This window comes from Lampetra fluviatilis, chromosome 34 (assembly GCF_964198595.1).
Source record: "Lampetra fluviatilis chromosome 34, kcLamFluv1.1, whole genome shotgun sequence".
NCBI classification, from domain to species: Eukaryota; Metazoa; Chordata; class Hyperoartia; order Petromyzontiformes; family Petromyzontidae; genus Lampetra; species Lampetra fluviatilis.
Genome location: NC_136308.1, coordinates 664,022 through 680,981, shown reverse-complemented (window position 1 = coordinate 680,981; position 16,960 = coordinate 664,022). Strand labels below are relative to the sequence as shown.

The 16,960-nt window shown below is 52.6% G+C and overlaps 1 protein-coding gene across 1 annotated transcript in view; it reads left to right on the top strand.

Annotated features, from left to right (window-relative positions):
* The first annotated feature begins 250 nt into the window (after positions 1 to 250).
* The window catches only part of LOC144944267 (protein FAM107B-like), a 29,380-nt gene continuing 12,670 nt past the window's right edge, over positions 251 to 16,960 (top strand). Inside the window, exon 1 of the mRNA XM_078872278.1 lies at positions 251 to 409. The gene's annotated coding sequence lies outside the window, so the exon portion shown is untranslated. The remainder of the gene's footprint in view (positions 410 to 16,960) is intronic.

Here is a 16,960-nt window from a genome sequence, read left to right as displayed (position 1 = left end):
ACATAGATTAGGGGCAATGGATTTTTCCTTCCGATTACGAGCGACAAATCCCACCCTCCTCCTCCCCATTTCCCAGCAATGATCGAGGCCATCCAATCACCTCCCCCAAAACAACAACAATGGTCCAGCCCATATCACATCGCCCCACCTCCATTGGGGAGAAGCTCAACACGGGGGGAGGAGGTTGAACATCGTCACGTGGAGGAGAGCAGCCAATGGGAGGCGTGAGAAGGCGGCGATATAAAGGGCGGCGCGAGTGAATAAGCGGAGGGATTGAGAGGCGTGAGTGGAGCGAGGAGCTGAGCTGCTGCTGCAGCAACCACCACCACCACGACCACCACCACGACTGATCCCACAAAGACCATCGCAGTCACCCACCCACCGCCAGCCTGTCAACCTCATCTACAAGGCGAGTGAGCGCTCGGGGTTGTGGATGTTTAAAAATAAGAGGAATGAGCTTTGCTGCTGTGCAACCTTTTAGATCGAATAAAATATAAACATCGCTTCCGAGACGTTTCACAACAACGAATCTCATTTCATTCAAATGCTTTATTCAAGCTGATTTTAATCTGGTCATTTTTCTTTCATGCAAAACAAGCATCGTGGCAACACACTTACAGGTTTAGCAAACAACATTACATTATGCTTGTGTTTTGATGTGTTTATTTTAATATATTATACAAAGCGTCGTCTTCGGTCGTGTTATTGTCGGTGAGCGTTGCGTTTCCAAAAGACCCCCCCCCCCGTCTGTGTGTGTGGGGGGGGGGTATCGATTAGCGCCACGCTGCGCTACGAACCCGGCCACCCGAGTTCGATTCCCATTCACGGCCTCTCATGGCCAACAGCGGTGACGATTATCTGAACCGGTTCCTGGGCATCCTCCCCTAGGTCGACTCTGCCTCAAATGAGTAGCTGGCGCGGTGCGTTAAAACATCGCCACTGGGGAGACAAAGGCGGCCGGGCGTGGTGCTGGCCTTCATAGGTGCTGCTCGCTACCGGCACTTGCCCCTCCAGAACACGACCCGACGTCGCCGCTATTGTCGTGAATGCGACGACTGACGCGATGTCGCGGCAATGTTTTGTTGACAGCGTTTTTGTTGTGGGGGAGCGGAAGAGAGATGTAGGGGAGATACCCCCCCTCCCACGCCAGTGCGGTGTGGGACTGTGAAGTTGTCCCTCATCCACGCCCCGCGATGACCGCTCTGTCTGCGCTACACCTGCGGTCTGGATGTTCCACACTTGAAGTATGGATGTTGAGTGTGTCTGTGTCTGGCTTTGTCTGGCCGGTGTGTTAAGACGCACGGTAGGGACATTTAGCCGGTGGCACGGTGGAGGAGCACGCGGTCGTACAAAGAACCCCCCCCCCCAGACACGTGCCTTTGATTTACTCGCTCTGCTGTAGGCGAGCGAGGCTCTCCGTGGCTACTCCAGGTTCCTTCCGTACCAGTGGATGTGAGCGGTGGTTTGCACGCTGCACTACGAACCTGGCCCCACATTGGTTTGGTTCCCGTCTGGCGGCTAACATCAGTGGCGAGTGACATCCACACGGGTCGTGGCCACGCAGCGTGGTTCGTGAGACAGCTCCCACCGCTTGACATGGCGTGGGGAGGCCTTCATCCAGCAGTGGATTGACGGAGGGCTGTACGTTGTTTTTGTTATCGTCAGATACGTGAGTGAACATGGTGAGTCAGCGTGCGTAAAGGTACATTTATGGCCGTTTAATGGGATTTGACTGTTCATTACAAAAAATCCTTGAAATGATCAAGAGGAATTTGTACGCACACTTGCTAAGTATATACAGTATGTGCTTAGCATTCTTTATTTAATCGGGTGAGATTCCTTTAAGATTCATCCCGCGAATATTACTGAGCTGAAGCCAAATCGGTGTCCCACTCGGACGCGCATGCGTTGGGGTCTAATCTCCTGTTTACGCGCCGAGCCAACAGTGGGAGTTCCACGTGAATGCTTGGGCCATGACACTGGAACACCAATAGCGTCATTCCTGCGAGTGACGGGGTCAGTCTTCGTTGTCCACTCAACAGAAGACCGACCGGGCCCTCTGGCAGATTCCGTGTGGGCAGATACGGTGGTGCGTCTGTAGCGGTAATCGAACCGCTGCCAGCTCGATTGGCAGAGCGCTCGGAACCACGCGTTCCGCCACCCGTGCTGCTGCTGCGGCTGTTGTTGTTGTTGTGTCAACCGACGCCTACGTGCGGCTAAAGCGTTGTCGCTGCACAAACAGAAGCCGCCGCAGTCGTCGTCTACGGCTAAAAGAGACGAACCTCCACGCGCTGACATGGGGTTTAGCTCCAGCAAAGCTGAACTATATATATGTGTTTAATCTGTGTGCCTGCAATACATGCCGGCGACTTGGAAGATACCGTTGACAGATCACACGCAGATGATGATGATGATGTGCGTTACGCATTGACCTGCGGATGTCTGGGGGGCAGGTGGATGAGGTGGTGGCAGTAGAAGGCGGGGAAGTCAAATTCTTGTTGGCGAAAGAGCCCTGCGGTGTAAAATACAAAGAATGTGAAAAATGTCCAGCAAAGGACTTTGGTGCAAAGTATAACAATAACTGAATCGACAATAACAAATCGATCTGCGAACACCAAACGAAACGAGCAATGGCATGTGAATCTTGTCGTGGAGTGGTGGCGCCGCGGTTAGCGCGCTGGCGTGGGGAAGCCTACATCCAGCAGTGGTTGGTAAGTAGGCACCGCGTGGGGGAGATGCCAGCCAGTGGTGAGCATTTCCACGGAGAAAATGGTTCCCACCACAGGAATGTGGAATTTCCACTGCAGCCTTCGGGTGGCCGACGGAGATGAGCAACCGCCACTGTCACTCGTGCCGAGCTGTTGTGGGTGGCGCTCTATCGGTGGTGGACTTTCCACATTACGGTGGCAGTGGACATGCTTACAAGCCTGGCGAGAACGCCTCAATACAACACGACAATTCAGTCGTCTCTCATCCATTTGCAAGCTGTTCATTTAAGTTCTGCATTCGTGATTGTAAGGTCATCATATTTTACTGCTGAAGTCGGCCTCACGCGAACATCATCGCTTGCGCAGCATCGCGATGAATGCTGTCGCAAGACCCTGTCTAACCAGCGACAGCGCGAGCTCCACACAGTACTTTGACGCAAAAGCCCGGCTTCAGCAAGAAACGTCCCGTACAAACTTCCTGCCCAAAAGCAATCTTGCATGGGTGGAAATAAATAAATATATAAATAGCCGTGCACATGCACAAGGAAAGCGGTAAGAAAGAAATGTGAAACCGTCTTAAATTCATTCCACATGTCTTCTGTGGCCATTGGCCAGAAAGATAAATGCTTGCAGCATTCCTTCACTGCAGCATTCTCAATGGATGTGTGCGCGGGTGGCGATAGGGGAGACGGATGGACACGGGCCAGGTCCTCAACGTCCCTGCCCTCGAGCGTCTGCTGAGCGCACGTGTCAGACGAGAGACGGGCACGCTCGCACAGCCCCCCCCCCACGCGTTGTCTTCCGTGAGACGGGCGGCGCGGTGATTGGAGCATTGGACTCGCAATCTCGAAGGTTTGCGAGTTCACATCGCAGCCAGAGGTCCGCTCGGCTCCTCACTGTCCCTCCAGAGGCTCCATGTGAACGGGCACCGTGGTTTTAAGATGACGGCCCCGACTGTCCGACTTTAGACTTCTCAACACCGGCTCGGGGCCGCGAACAGAGACGTCGATTCAAAACTCGGTGCTTGCTTGTGGCAGATTGGCGTCTCTTGGTAGAAAGGGCTTCCCCCTCCTGCTGCCAGGTACCAGAAGGGCCGTCTTGTGTCGGTGTTGCCATGGCGCGCGGCACATCGCCATGGCGGCAGGAGCAGAACAGCTGCTCCCGGCGCAGTGTGCCGCTGTAGTGACGTGTCGGACAAGCCGCTCGCGATCAGCACTTGTCTCCCTGCAGCCTTCGTCAACAAAGCCCATTGTGCTTGACCCCGGTGATCCGTGGAATTGGGCATCAATCAGGTACCGTGCCACAGTTTGAATCTCGCACGCAGCGCTGTGTTCACATAATATATATTGGGAGTCGTGCAAGGCATTTGTTTAATTGGTTAAATAAATGTTTTTTTAATCCGGTGATCAGCGAGCAAGCTTCCAAACCGATGTCTCACGGTCGTTTTGAATTCGACGAGCTAATGACCCTGAACCAGTCTCGACTTCTCATCAGCACGAAATTAATTAAATCGTCATCCTCCCCGTCAGCCATGATCAACCCACTGCTTGCTTAAAACCTCTCCAAGTTGTCACGGATTTCCAAGTCCTGCAATGTAGCAATCTAATCCAGTACCCCACCACGATCTAATCTTCTATCATTGCTCCATCTCCACAGCGTAGTCCTCCTCAAGCACATTCTATCGCTTGGATGCCACTCGGACGTTAACATGCCAGAGTCTGTAAAAATACTGCCGATCCTTCCTGGACCTTCAGGAGCCGAAATCCACCATTCAAGTCGTGCAAAGCGAGCTCGGGAGCATGCACACGCTCTTGGCCACCAAACTTCCCGCCGCCACAATCTCCATCCATTCATCGATCTGGGCATAATGTAACGGGGCCTTAACATTGATTAGCTGGCTTCAAGAAGCGGCCCCCTTTTATCAAAGCTCTGAAGCTGCCAAACGTCATCCATTATTCACGGGCGAACGGATTGTACTGCGGGCCCGTGAGCGGCACACAGAAGGCAGCAATCTTGATTTGAAGCTTGGCATCGGGTACGCCGAGGAGTTAGCAGCGATTTTTTTTATAGGCGGCTATATTATTCGTCGAGCCGACGGCACCACAGCTCTGCCATCAAACCACGGCCACCTTGGCAGCAGAGCAGCATTTAATTACCATGTTGCACACGGTTAAAGTGTCACGTATTTAATTGTGCGGATTTAGTTCCGCAATGACTTCACGTTATTGATTTATTGCGACTGCATTCCCATTTGGTAATTAATCATTACCCTTGGTGTCCCCTAGGTCTACTCGGCCAAAACGCGTTCGTGTCGTTTTTGATGTGGGCCTCGATAATAATAATTGCTGTACTTATCCAGGAATTGTCACACTGAATCCAAGGACTTTTTTTCAGCAAGATACTGCTACATTGGCTTTTATAAGAAGATAACGTTCAGCCAATGTGTGTGTGTTCATTCATCTGTCCTGCGGAGACTGGTGACAGGGCAAGCATGGTACTGGCTGGCCACACCTGGCCCCCTCGGGTGCCATAACAGCGCTGGGAGCCCCTATAACCTACGAGGCTAACTGGGCACCTTTTCTATTTGCGTGTACAGGAGCACCACACAGCTATCGTCTGTTGGCCTAAACAGGGACCTTTGTCTTTAACTCTGTAACTGTTGCACGTGGTTCAGTGTGCGTCTTGTTGAGGGCAGCAGTGGCACAGCGATTCTGCGACGCAACTTTGATCCTGGCTCGTGGCCAACACCGGTGACGAATATCCAGACCGGTTCCAGGGCCTCCCCTAGGTCTGCTCGTGTACCTGCAACGGTGTATAAACATCGGAACTGGGGAGACAAAGGCGGCCGGACTTGGTGTTGACCACCCATCCCCTCGTGTACAGTGTTTGCCTTCAGAAGTGCTCGTGAACAGCACTTGCCCCACCAATCTGTTCATACCATAGGGGTGATCTTTATTTCTGCGTGCATTTTGGTGCTTAAATCTGTAATGTGAACGTGCGTTGCTCTGTGTTTGTACGAGAGTGTTTGGTTCCGCACATTCATATCAGCGTGAGCGCCTCTGAATGTGTAACTGTGCATGCATCAGTACACGTATCATCTGTGTACTCCTGCCCATGAATGTGCCCGTGTGTATTCACTCACTGCACACGTGACCTCGTGTGTGCAGGTGTATGATTCTGTGTACACGTATATATCGGTGTGACGATCCGAATATATAATTGTACACGTGTGTATCTGTGTACATATGTGTAACCATATGCGTGGGTGTGTATGCGTGGGTCTTGACGCGTATCACGATGTGGATCTGTGCGTATCAGTAGACGAGTGCATGCATCGGCGTATTTCCGGACGCGCGCACACTGGCACGTGCGCCTGCCAGCACGCACGCACGCGTGGATAACCGCAGCTCGGCTGCTCGTGTGCGCACGTCTGCCCGCGCGATTCGTGCTGACGACGATTCTGCAACAAAGCGGCCCCGGCGAGTCTCCAGCGCACGGCGCTTCCCCGCGGTGCCACGGCTGCCGCTGCATTCATCTTATTTCGAATGTTTTTCTGCAATAAATTTTCACGTAAGCCACTTTGAGCTATCATTTGTGGCCAGGTCGCTTCTGAAAAATAAGTGAATATGTCATTGGGCTTTACCTGGTAAGATAAATATAGTTTTATTTGAATATTTTTTTATGATCTGTTAACCTTTCCTATACTTTCCACTCCTACCGTGTATTTTGCACTGTTGTTGTCAAGTTCTTACCCACCGCTACTGGTCATCTGTACAAAAAGAGCTTTATAGGTCATGGGATTCCTACAGTAGAGATAAATATTGTGATAATCTGATTCTGCGGCTGCCGCCACCGCCGCGCTGCGGGTGGGACGCAGCCTGGGGCCGCTGTAGGCGGTGCGGTGGAGGGAGATGTCGGGGGAAGCGTGGAGGGAAGGGGGGGGGCTTTGAGCTGTCAGAGCCTCGCCTTTGAAAGTCGCACGGGGGACAGCCTGCAACCCTCCCTTTATTTTGGTCGTCACTCGCGTGCTTCGTGTTTCGGTTGCGTCGTCTGTGTCCCGTCGCGTAAAATCTGCCCTTGCGCTCGCACTCGGCTGAACGATGGGGTGGCACTCCTCTCCATTGGTGGCCGTGAGACGGAGGAAATTCCACGTTCCCATGACGTCTGGCCGGTCTCTCCGTAGCACGACCACTGTAGACTCCGCACAACATGGTATATATTCCTTTTTATTGACCCAAAATGGATGATGGGCCGAGTTGAGCTCTCTGACCTGACCTCTGCCACCCGACTTGCATGAATTATTCGTAAGAGCTGGCCAAATTAGTGCCACCAGCTCTTGCGCACAACTCGCATGAAAAGCTGCTACGCACAGTTCATACACACAGCTCATACATACGGCTCACGCACAATTTATACATACAGCTCATACATACAGCTCTTCCATGCAACTCATATACACAGCTAATACGTACAGTCACACACAGCTCACACGTACAGCTCTCACACCCAGCTCACAAGTACAGCTCATACGCTCAGCCCACACACACGAGATGTGATCGCATTGTTTGGCCACAAAACTGGCTCGGCATGAACATGGACATTTTTTCTCACGGAACTAACGCCACGAGGCAGCGCTCCACTGAGCCGCCACTGCCGTGTCGAGTCTGAAACGCTTCATGGGGCTGTCATTCTGGGAACACGAGGATATTATCTCTTAAGATAAAATACCCAGTAACTACATCAACATTAAAACTTTCTGAGATTACATCCAGATAAGACCATGTGTTTCACCAGGGTAACCATGCATTTCTGAAGAGGAAATGGCAAAACACCCACACGGGCAGTCCCACCTGCACTCTGGTTCTCTCCCGGCACACCACGACCGTAGAACCGCAGAGCAAATTCCATATGAAGGTGTTGGAAGATACAACACGTTCCAGGTCAAGAGGTCATTACGGCCATTGACACACATCACCAGAAGTTGCCATCACTTTGACGCTGTTTGACTAAAACCTGCAGCACTTGCCGCAAAGTCAACACCTGACCTTTAAGGTTTGCTAGTGCAGCTAGTTCGGCGTCTGGTGTTGGTCTTCCCCTTGGGTCGCTGAATCCTGGGCACCACTTCGACGAGGGTATTGGTGACCTGCCCTCCTGTTGTCAACCAATTTGATCCCACAGCCTCGCCCGGGCAAGGCCTCTGCTGAACCAGGACGAAGAGACATGGGGACATTGGGATATGGGAACACGAGGATATGGGGAAAACAGACACGGGCATTGAGACGGAGCCACACGTGGACACCACCAAATTGGTTTCGTGGGGGACGTGGTTGATGTGCAGCCAAACGAGGCCAGATGGGGCGTCCGGGACTGCCTGAACTGTCAGTGCAGACGGGCACAGATTGGTGCGTATTGAGGGAGGGGTAGGGGGATTGCCGTCCGAGCAGACTGACGGCACTCAACGATGCTGTGGCTCGTGGAAGAAAGCGGCGTTTATTGAAATAAATGTCGATTTGGAAAATCTAGAGGACGGATGACAGATTCTCACAGACAGCTCGAACGGGGGAACAAATGATAAAAAATAATCAACAAGTAGGCGGTGGGAAAATATTAAGTTAATCAGCTTGGATAAACACATTTTTATTTGAATGAGCTAAATTATTTGGCAAACCCACCGATTGTCTTTGTTATCTGTCCCGCTCCTCGGACGGGGGGAAGATGCTGTCAGCACAGCCCTTGCAGGTCGGCTGTTGACCGCAACAGCTGCAGAATCTGGCATAAGGAAGGAATGAATGGCACAATGCGTTGGTGTTAATGGCTACGACTACCTCGTCGTATATGACGTTCACCGAGCTGCTCACGAGTTAACGGACGTTAACTTCACACTGCGTCGTAAAGCCTTCCGTACGCGCGTGCCTGCAGCAGCGCCCTGCCCTATGAATAATGGATTACATTTGGTCATGTCACACGTTGCGATAAAAGGCTGCCTCTCAGTTATAGCTAATCAATGCTGAGACTGCACGCGGAGCCCACGGACGGACAGACGGACGGACAGCTGCGAGGCTCGGAGCGCTTGCCTGGGCCAACAGCCCCATGGACTCTGCGGTCAGATTCCCACTCGGGAAAGCCGCTGCTTTGATCAAGCCGCAGTCGGGCGACCAGTGGCCGTACGAGCCATTGCTGGAAATTCCTCGTTCCCCTGGGTTGGCAACTGCAGCTTCTGACTTGCAGACGCTGTACTTATTTTAAGGACCCCGGAGGGGTGATGGAGGCCGTCTGTTAGCCGTTCAATGCCGTTGGCACGCGTGCATTTCCAATTGTGAATGAAGCACTCTAACGCTACAGTGACATCCCGTTGATTGGATCCTATAATTAATAATGATGCACCACATTTCACTTCCTGACTACAGTCGCTTGCACGTCCCACGCACAATTGAATCTCAGTGGGGATCTTGCCTCGTTACTTTAAAGAGCGTCAACCTGGAGAACCGTTCATTACTGGACGAGTAGCACTCTGGTGGAAAGACAACTGTGGTAGTCCTGAGGATAGACTGTTCTCGGTCATGGGAATGTGGAATTTTTCCTCAAGCCTGAGTGCTGACGGTGGATACGAGCGCTTGCTCATTCGAGCAAGGGGGACCGTGATGTGCGGCTGTGAATGTCTCTTGGATTGTCTGTGCCTGGGTACTGCCAGCACCGCTGTAGGACCGGGGGAAGTGTTGCCAACATGACAGGAAGCGCACGCGCGAAGCATTTTACGACCGGGTGGGATTATTATTCATGGCCCTCCGTGTTGTTGACCGGTCGCTACCGTGGCAACGGAGCATTTCAATAGAACCTGAAGAGGGGCTTTGAGTCGAGCCAGAAAAACTCTCGCTGGGGGAGGGGTGGGGGGGACTTAATGGTCACATGACGAGTCGCCCCTGTGTCTGGACACGTGTGTTCGTGCACGGTCGTGACCTGCGAGTTCCTATCCCCTTTGGAGGTTGACTCGGCCCATCATTCATTACTCCACGGTCAATGAAATAACCGGCGAACGGAGTGAACAAAACAGAATAAACACCTCCTCATTCACGACCCAAACATCGCACCTGCTCCTGGCTTTGACATTCCCTCTCGAAGACGCTGGTGGAAACGTCAGCCACGTCAGAAGATCAACACCAGGCCGATGCACACCTCTCCTTCGTGAATGGATCATTAAAGACAAGCCACAGCAGTGCGACTGTGGCATCGCAGCCAAAACTATGGACCACATAGCAAACCACTGTAGTCTGGGCCCCTTCAAAAGAGGAATTAGCAAAACTACGCTCTCTCTTGAAGCTCTCGTAGCAAGCAACCTTCGACACTGGCATTGAGCGTCTTAACGTATTGCTGCCCATCATGTGCAATGTAATGTCATTGGGCTTCGGTCTTCCCGTTGGTCATCAAACTCTGGGTGCCACTCCAGTGCTTGAGACGTTCAGAATAAGCCCTAATCAGCCGTGCCCTCTACTGCCCGTCGCGAAACCTCTCCCCAATTAGGTCCACAATTGCTTTTCTCCCGCATTCCATTCATAATTTCCAGGGTTGGCTTTACCGTATGTATACTGCCAGGAAATTCCTAGCAAAAGATCCAAGAGATAAATCCACGATAAGGGAGGGGGCGGGGGAAACTCCAAACCAATTTAGACCAAAACAAAGACGCAAACAAGGTTCTGGTTAAAAGTCGTAGCGCTTGCTCTGCTGAAGGCAACACAAGCCGGCGTTCAATCCATCTCAACTTAATTCTCAGTTCATGTATTATTCAGTTCGAATCGTCAACCAATGAATAATGTATGTCCTGCATGGTTGTTAGTGAAATTTATAGATGGCCAATTACCGTTTTAAAACGTACATATGTGTAAAGCTTTTGCGCGCACGCACATTTCGCCATGGCTAAAGTAGATTAGTTACCACAGTTGCATAACCGGGCATGACTTTCGCGAATGGCGTGTGGTTTATTTGTCCAGTTCGTGAAGATGCAGCGTACGCTTTTTACCGGGGGGGGGGGGTGGAGAATGCGCAACAAACCCCCAAGCCAAAGTGTATCCCAGCTAGAACAAACAATGGGCAACGCTCAATGGCAGCACCGATTGATAGGTGGAAATTCCACATTCCCACGGCAGGGTACCTAATAAAAGGAACACCTACGTAATTGTTTCTGTGCAGCGCTTTGAGACTTGGCGTAGTATAAACGCACGTTGCGTTACAAACGCTCTCCCCCACCGCTGTGCAAAGTGACGGCGATTTTTGCTTTGGACGTCGTCGGTACGACACCCGGGATTAGATGGACAAACTAGAGATCATTATTTATTTATTTGTCTCTCTCGTGTTATTCTCATCGGACCTCTGGAAGTTGCTGAGCGAGCAGTGTGTGCGTGCGTGGCGAATGCACGGTGGTTCGCTCGCCGCGCAATTTGGGTTCGATTCCCTGCCGTGCACATCGAGTGGGGAGGGGGGGCGCCGGAAGTGGTCTCCAAAGCGACGCTGAGCCTCCCCTGAGCCGACTCTGCTCTAGGAGAGCCACCGGCGTGCAGTGTCTAAACGTCAGCCCTGGGGGGACAAGGGTGACGGGTGCGCTTCTGGCTGTACCACGCTCCCTCGGGTTTCGTGTGGGTCCACGTGGGTCGTTCATTAACAGCGATCGAGATGAACAGCAAGGGCCCTTGCCTTGGGGGGGACGTGGGGGGGGGACGGTGGAGAGTCACGGTTGAGCCGGTCGTGTTTGCCCCTTTGGAGGGACTGGGCCCTACCATGAGAATGGTGAATTTCCACCGACGGCTCTGGACCAGCTAAGTGAGCGCCACCCCACGCTCCTCTCCATCACGGTGAAGGTCAAGAGGTCATCGCCCGCCCGTCACGATGACTTCTTTGTGCTTGGTCTCAGAAGTGTAGTGTACTAGCGCCGGCTGTGGTGGACAGACGTTTCGTCATTGCTGTCGTCTCGTCGCCGCCGTCGTCATCGCCACTGTCGTCGCCGCCATCTCCGCTAGACGTTGCGCTACGAAACATGGCAGTTGTCTCTCAGTCAGCGCCGTCAGTGTTCGACAGCCAGCCAGTGTTATGTACAAGCGAGGCTAAGCTAATGCGGAGAGTGTGTGGACGAGACCATGGAAGCTGTTTAAAAGAAGGTGCCTCCTATAAACTCTGTCTCCGAATCGTTGACACTTCAGATGTCTTCTCAGTACCCGGCTTTCTAGATATCCCCCCCCCCCTTTCTTATTTCGAGTATAATATTCACATGTTTTACTCTTAACCCAAGCACATGCTAAATTCCACTTCAAATCATTCGGGCAAGGAACGTTGTATAAATTGCCATTTGGAAATGTTGTATTTGCAGCTGGTTAGACGAACGATCGCTAAAAGACTCGTGTTATGGGAGAGTATTGTCCAACTTGCCTTGATTTCATCATCCGCGTGTTCGAGAATTGTCCGCAAACAGAATACAGAACGAAGCAAAGAAAAATATACATAACAGCCAGGATGTCCTGGACTGCCAAACTGTTTGCCTTGCATTTTTCTTTCCCATCGCTAGTCAAATGTGCATGTGTTTATATAAAAATAGACTTTGGTAAAAAAAAAAAATCCAGCCATTCGCTCATGGGGGGGGGGGGGGGGTTATTTGACCATACTTCACCACGCCACTCAGTAATGGTTGGTGCAGAGAGAGCAGGACGAGACCGGTTCTGATTTCACTCTTAGCTTGATATTAGCTGTGGCCAGGAATGAAACTCTGGGTCGCTGGGTTTGTAGCAAAGTATCCCAACCTTTGTGTAGCGACATGGCGGACGTCACTGTGTAATGCCGGCCCTAGAGAGGCACGGCGTGCGATGTACTCGCATCGCGGACACCGCGTAGGTAGCGACATGGCGGACACCACGTACATGTGGGTGTAGTACCGGCCCTAGAGGGGCTCTGAGCGCCTAGTCCTAGCGCTGAGTGGCACCACGCTCGGCGTGCAGTGCCGACCCCTACAGGATGGGGTGTGAGAGTGTCGGCCATGGAATGGGGTTACTGTAGGCCGTGGCACTCTGGTTGACCCCGGAAGACACGTGACTGGTAAAGTCCACACAGGGCCCCAGGTGGGGGGCTAGGGGTGGTCACGTGCCGGGCCGAGATCCTGCTAGAGGATTCGAAGGTGGTCGTGGTCAAGGGCGGGGCCAGCCACGACCAGTCAGGATATAAGCCGGGTCCCCAGAGGGACCGGGGTTCAGCGTTGCTGTTGTCATCTTGAAGCTCTGCGTTCGACGTCCGAAAAGAGTCTCCAACACGTGGACCTGGACCCAAGCTGGGGTCTTGTCCGTTGTAGCCACTCCCAGTGGATTTAGTGTAGTTGGCCTGGTGGTCCACCACCATAGGGTGTAGTTGGCCTGGTGGTCCACCACCATCGGTTGTTATCTGATGAAGGGGCAGTTACCCATTTTGTGTTGGTATCAATAAATGTGCCTCCAAAGAGTACGTCTGCGACTCGGTTGAACTCACTACATTTGTACCACCACTTGTCCCCCATAAAGAGAATACCTTGTATGTGGACAGAAAACAAAACCTGTTATATGTCGATTTAAATGGAACGGCAATAAAAGTAGGCTAAGACGTAGGCTTTTGTGACCAATATTATGATGCGTAATTAGTTCTTAGTCTGATCGTGTGAGTAAATGTGTGTTGTACACCCTCTTCCACCCTACACAGCCAATTAGTAAAGTTGTCGCGTGAACAAACATGACTGTTTCGCTGCTCCAGCACACCGATGTCTTGTTTGAGAGCAACCCACGCACATTAAACGATTTGGGTACAGATGTGTCGCTGGTAGTTACAGCCAGCATCATCAGGCAGTTGCCAGAATTGTGAAAATGTCGTCCGGTCTTTGGCATTAAATAGGTGGTGCGACGTCCAGGAGAATAAGTGGCAGTGTGCGGTGACAGGCCCGTGGTTCGGTCGGCCTGCCTCTCCACCGTGACCACCGGCAGCGACAGCCGCTTGTCTGCGGAGCGTCTCTACCCCGAGGATCAATGCGGGGCTCTTTCCGTTTGCCGAGTCTGCAGAATCTGCCGTGCTTTTGTACCGCGCTTGCCTAGCGTTGCCCTGGGGTCGATACGGAGAGCGCTGCCAACAGCCGGCATCCCGTGGGTCAGTTGGCCCCAGCAAAGCGACGTGGAAATGTCTGCAACTGGCTCGGAGCCAACAATGAACACGAGTGCCAGCCCATTACTCATTCGAGCAGCGATACATTGAATTGGCCTTGGACTTTAGTACGTCACTATGTGCACATTAATCGTGATGCGGTGTTGCTGCCTTGGGCCAATTCGCCTTCAATGCTTGTCAGATCTCGGCAGCTAAGCGGGCGCTGAGCCTGCACAGTGCTTGGATCGGTGACCCCCAGCCCCCCTTGGGCAGCAGAGGCAATGCAGCAAGATCCGTCGTCGGTCCGCACTCCCCTCCACCAAACCCGCACCGACCAGCGTGGTGAAGTACGGTCATTTATCTCTGACGACTCTGTGTGGGCAGGTCCTCGTCCAGCAGTGGAGAGACCAAACGGGGGGCCGTGCGTGCCGCATTCTGCCTTCGCACGTGACCGCCCCCGTGCTGGCGCCGGCAGAGCAGCCCCGGCGTGAGCGCGTGGCGCTGCGACCTTGGTCTGTTCCCCCGAGCTTTAAACTATGCGGAACATTTATTTAATTCGTACACACACACACGTTATTCTCCGTTACACATTGCTACCAACAGGGCTGTCCATAGGGGAGTGCGGGGCCCGGGGCAAACCCCCACACTGTGCCCCCCCCCCCCTCCCGACGCCTTCAAACCGGACAGGGCCCCCCCAAAAGCGCGGGGCCCGGGCCGGTTACCCCGAATCGCCATCTACCCTCGGGAGGGCTCCGGCTACCGATTTACAGTGCATCGCCAGTTGGTGACGTCGGTGTCTGGGCACAGAACGAAGGGAACGTGATCCACGCGCCGTGTTGCTGAACAAGTGTTTCGGAGCCTGAATAGCCCGAGAGATTCATAGGGAACATAGACATAAACAATAAAAACCCTGTTCACTGCTGGTTACGAAACGTACGAAATTTATGTTACGTATGCGTCGAGGCTGGTGGCGTGGCGAATTAGCCCTCGCAGGCTGATCGCCAATGAATGTACGCAACAAACTGTCATGTGTGTATGTTGAATTTCTTTCGCACCGTACATAGCCAACCCTGCTGATCGGAGGTGCGAGGGAAGGGAAACAAACTAACAAGCACAAAAAGCATCGCAAGTGGCGTGCCCTGCGTTGAACCCAGTACGGAGGAGATGGGCCGTTCAGCCTGGTAGATGAGAGTACAGCGCTCGACAGAGTCGCAGAAGCTACCAATGGTGAATTCACTGTGCTTCTATAAGAGGCGTGTTGCTTACACATGGCTTCTCTTCGGCCTTAGCCACTTGCGTCCGTGATGGCCAAAAACTCTCCCCACCTTGGGTTTCGCTTCACACTAACGGAACTAATCGTTGGTAATTCCACCCCCTCCACCTCTCGCCACGTTGGGAAACCTTTGCAAGTTCCCCCCACGCGGGCGGCCCGTGATGCCGCTCGCGGTTCCTGGCGAAGGAAACGTGAGCTTGCGTGCGCGCGCCTTTATCAGCATCGCCACCTTCGGTCGACGGCCTTGCGCCAGCGCCGTTAATTGCGCGCGGCTGGTATTGCCGAACTCGGTAAGCGTGGGTCACGCGCGCGTACGCCCGTGGCCCTTGTGTGCAAATGTAAGAGGTTGAGAACGGAATGAAAGGACGACCCAATAGCCGAGTTGTCCGCGTTTCTGTCAAATTAGGTATTCGAGCGGAACTGAAGCAACTGCGTTGTCAGTGGCAGCATGCAACCTTGAACCAAACACACCCCATCATTTTCCCCATTACAACGCTCTCATGTCTTAACAAGGGAACTGTGTACAGTGGGATAGCATTGAGGGTAATGACTTGGCTGCCAAGTAGAGAGCTGAATGAGTGACATGGGAACCATTTTCCTGTGGCAGATATTGGGCCTCAAAGCCTGTAATGCGCGTGATGTAATACACTCATTGATTTATTGATTCACCTAAGAATCCATTCACCCCAACAGGAGTGTATCCTCCGATTTAGTTAATGAAAACGGCAAAGCCAACCTGCATTCTGAATGCATCGTGATGGCAGAATGTGAATCTGTTTGTGAATTTTAATTGTGACTAAAACGTCGAATTGGAGGAGAAGGAGATGGTGGTGGACGGGGGTTTACCACGATAATCTCACAGCGCCGGGTTTTTCGCGGTTATGCACCGACGCCTTTGTAGGTTATACAACAGAGTTCTTTTTCAGGAACCGAATTTTTAGGAACTCCCCTTCAGTTCCCCAAATTCGGTTCCTCAAGACGTTCCCAGCACGTGCGGCACAACGTCGGAACATCGTGCCGTAACGCCACGCAGTGCAGGTCTGATGAGATGTGACCTCGTTGTAGAGAGGCGTTACTCTACTCGCCATTTGAGCGTTAGTTTTAATCTAATCGAGAGCTTTGTCTGTGGATTTCGTATAGCCCTTATCTTAAGTCTCGTTAATTTGAGCAGTCAAACCATCCACTTTACTGTCCTTGCGAAACTGGGTTGATCACAGACGCGACCAACACCTGGGTTCAATCTCATGTTGTAGACCTCAGGGCCTCTGGACAGAGGGACCGCCGTTCTCTCTGCTGAGATGGCAGCGATCCGTTTCGGCAGGATGCCGCGGATTGGTGCTGCAACTTTTACGTGGTGACCGTCCTTCCGAGTCTCTGTAGAGGGCACACTGACCAATTTATAGTTCCATTCGTCTCCATTAAACCCCCGACTTCCTAGCACAAGGCAGGATTTACCGGCGAAGGACAGAGCGACAACATTTTTTATTGTCATTATTTTTCAAAATCCCCGTTGCCGAAATAAGCACGGACACGTTCGCTATATAACCTTGCGGCTCTTGAGACGAGCCGTGAGGATGCGTGCGCCTTGTTACGGCCGTGCGGGCGAAGGGATGAGGTGGGGGTGGGGGGATACCACGGCGATGGTGCGTGAAAGATGGTGAGATTTAGTGCACGGTGCACAGTCGCCTCGCTGCTGGCATCGCTGATTGAGCCCTGCTGGAGGGACGGCTTGGGAATGAAAACACCTGAGATGAGAGTTGGCAACGGTGTCCCAGCCAGAGGCTGTGCACAGCGCGCCGCAGCTGCCGTGTGGGCTATAAATAATCCCACGCTATCCAGCACA